General features: G+C 43.0%; 1 pseudogene; it reads left to right on the top strand.

Annotated features, from left to right (window-relative positions):
* Positions 1 to 1,022: 1,022 nt before the first annotated feature.
* LOC140239815 (uncharacterized) lies at positions 1,023 to 2,131 on the top strand (annotated as a pseudogene).
* Positions 2,132 to 3,411: the final 1,280 nt, after the last annotated feature.

Genomic DNA, 3,411 nt, shown 5'->3' on the forward strand with positions numbered 1-3,411 from the left:
CACTTCCATCAGGCCCTCAAATACCATGTGGTGGTGGGGATTGCTGCTGGAGACAGACTCGCCCCACCTGAAACCCCATCCCAACATGTGGTATAACACCCCACTCTTTGTCGTTGATGTGGGCCAGGTGGTGGCGGACATCCGTGGGGTGGCCCTGCCGACCCTGCTGGCGGAGACCCTCGCCAACGGCACCGCCTCTGTGGCCATCAATGCCATCTATCTGGCCACTGTAAATAATATATGTATATATCCGTAGAGTAAGTACACATATGTTCATATATGTTATTATTAATTTCTGTAAGAGAAGTTTACCACCGGACAGTGGGACTCCTTTGTTCGCCACTTGCAACACCCTCGGGTTATTGCAGTGAGCGAACTGGGCTTTGATTTCTCAGTGCCCAGGAACCAGCTGGGGCACCAGGAGGACCTTTTTAAGAGGATCCTGCTTGACTTGTCGAATTTGAAAATGTGTGGTTATTTTTCCCCATTAACATGGTGGCAATTTGTTGATCCTTGTTTATACAATAAAACCTGTCTATAAAGACCACCCAAGGGAGACAGAATATGTGGTCTTTAACAGCAGGTGGTCTCTATAGATATATCATGCTAACATTTGGTAATCCTACATTTCTTCTTTAGGCTCAAGCAAGAAAAGAGTCTTCCCGAGGCAGAAAACTATGCTGGCCACCTCTACACCAGAACTTGATCGCCGTGCTCAGGAATATCACAAGAGAGAGCAAAAGCGACGTGAAAAGCTGGCTCGGGAAAATAAGAAAACTGTGAGAAGAAAGCTGTTAATGTCGTATTATGTTTCCATACGTGTTCGTTGTGTTTTCTATTTGTATATATGTTACTCTATATTATTTGTCATCCGTATTTGATTTTGTAAACTTTGTATTTGATGCAGGGCTCCCTTGCAAAGCAAGCCATTGGGGCTCTGAACAGGACAACCCTGCTTTTAAAGAAAACATGAATAAATAAATAAATAATAAATAAACAGCAAGGGAAAGTCCAGTTCATCAATGAATGAAGAATATACATCGGACACTGGTGATGTGATGTCACTTGACAGCGATGATTCTGGAGGAGAAAACCGCTTGTCGGTAGGGGAATTATTCGACAACCCAGAGGAGATATCAGTGGAAAAGTTCGTCCTCGTCCAGTTTGAGGGGAATAGCAATAAGCAGCCCATCTACTACATTGGGAAAGTCCTGTCAAACATGGATGAAGATGGTGACTACGAAGTTGAGTTTCTGAGGCGTGGCAGGAAGAACCGCACTATGTTTGTCCGACCAGCAACTGAAGACATTGCATCAGTGGTGAAACAAAATATCAGGGCCTGCGTTGCCTAACCCGCTGACAGGAACAACCCAATGCACAAAGGGGTTTTCTCATTCCCAGTTGACATTGGAAAGCTTGATTTGTGCTAAAGAGTGAAATGACTTTAAAACTTACTTCATGAAAAGTATGGCAGTATTACATCTTTTTTATATGACATAGTTTATAAACTTAACACATTTTTATTGTCAAATTTCTATTTGCCAAAAATATGATTACCCAAAAATTTCACCATTAAACAACTGCTGGGGGTTTGTGGACGGGACCGTACGCCCAATTTGCAGACCTGGAGAACACCAACAAGTTGTATACAATGGTCACAAGCGTGTCCACTCCCTCAAATATCAGGCTGTCACTACACCAAATGGACTGATAGCTAACATGTATGGACCTGTGGAAGGACGGCGCCATGACGCATTTCTTCTGCGCGAACTTGAACGCAGCTCCTATGATGCAGATGGCAACGTGCTCTGCATATATGGGGACCCAGCATATCTCTTCAGACCACAGCTGCAGACCCCATTTCCAACTGCACACATCACTCCAGATCAGGCCACCTTCAATGCAGCCATGTTGAAGGTCCGGATAACGGTGGAGTGGACTTTTAGTGATGTGATTAACTTCTTCAAATTCACAGATTTTAAGAAGACACAAAGCATTCTTCTTAGTCCTTGTGGGAGAATCTACATGGTGTCGGGCATTCTCACAAATGCCCACACATGCATTTATAGGAACAATACTTCCTTTTACTTTGTAACTTGTGCCACCATCACTGGAGGAATACTTTCAGTGACTTTGATTCCAGGAATATGTGGTACAGTGCATCAATCCATTCAAACGTTTTAATCCGATTGTTTTGGGTTGTTGTTTTTTTTTGGGTTTTTTTTTTTTTTTTTTTTTTGGGGGGGGGGGGGTTGCCCTAAGGTAAGAGCAAATGTTTGGTTACAATACTACACTATTAGTATTTTTGTTTTGTTCATATGAAGTGCTGTAGAAGTACATTTATAAGTTCTTACTCCTAATTTGACCAGATTGTTTATTGTTTGAACATGTGCATTTACTCTGACCTCTCAGTACCAGGTTTAGTATTTTATCATTAAGTTGTATTTTCTGCAGGATCCTTAAGGTTTCCTGTCGACGTCATTTTGGAGTCGGGAGAATGTCTCAGTATTTCTGAAGAAGTTCATTAGATTTAACAGAATGTTGATTGTTTGCTATTGCACACAGGCAAAAATGTAATTATATATTTTTTTTTTTTTTTTGGGGGGGGGGGGAGGGCATGAATGGGCAATCAATGTAGGAGCAGTAGGACATCACATTTTATGATTAAAACCTACAATAAAGCACAGTTTATGAAATTTGCCAGGTACCATTGAGGGCATACCTAAAGAAGTAATGACAAGAATCGCTGAATGCAAAAAGGGAAAGGGATCGACTGCTTATCCTGAGGAGCTGAAATCCTTTGCACTTACATTGCAATTCTATTCTGCGAAGGCGTATGAATATGTCAGAAAGAGTTTTGACTTATGCCTACCCCATCCGCGCCAACTTCGGAGATGGTACAGCAGAATCGACGGGGACCCTGGTTTCACAAAACAGGCATTTTCCTCACTCACCGGAAAAGCAACACGAAACAGAGAGACTGGAAAAGAGACTGTCGTCGCCTTGATGCTAGATAAGATGGCTATCCATAAACATGTAGAGTTTGCAGAAGGAAAATATCATGGCTACGTAGATGTTGGGAATGGGTTAACGGATGATGCCACCCCATTAGCTAAAGATGCTCTCGTTCTCATGGCAGTTTCTGTTAATGAATCTTGGAAGATACCATTAGGATATTTCCTCGTAGATGGCACGAGCGGTGCGGAAAGAGCGAATTTGGTTCGGGAATGCCTATTCCAACTGGAGAACACTGGTGTTCGCACTGTTCCATTGACATGCGATGGGCCATCCTGCCACATTTCAATGATGAAGGAGCTGGGCGCGAACCTGAACATCGTTGGAATGGACCCATCCTTTCCTCACCCGGCAAATCCATCGGCCCGAGTATATGTGATATTGGACGTCTGCCAT

Source organism: Diadema setosum, chromosome 16 (assembly GCF_964275005.1).
Source record: "Diadema setosum chromosome 16, eeDiaSeto1, whole genome shotgun sequence".
NCBI lineage: Eukaryota > Metazoa > Echinodermata > Echinoidea > Diadematoida > Diadematidae > Diadema > Diadema setosum.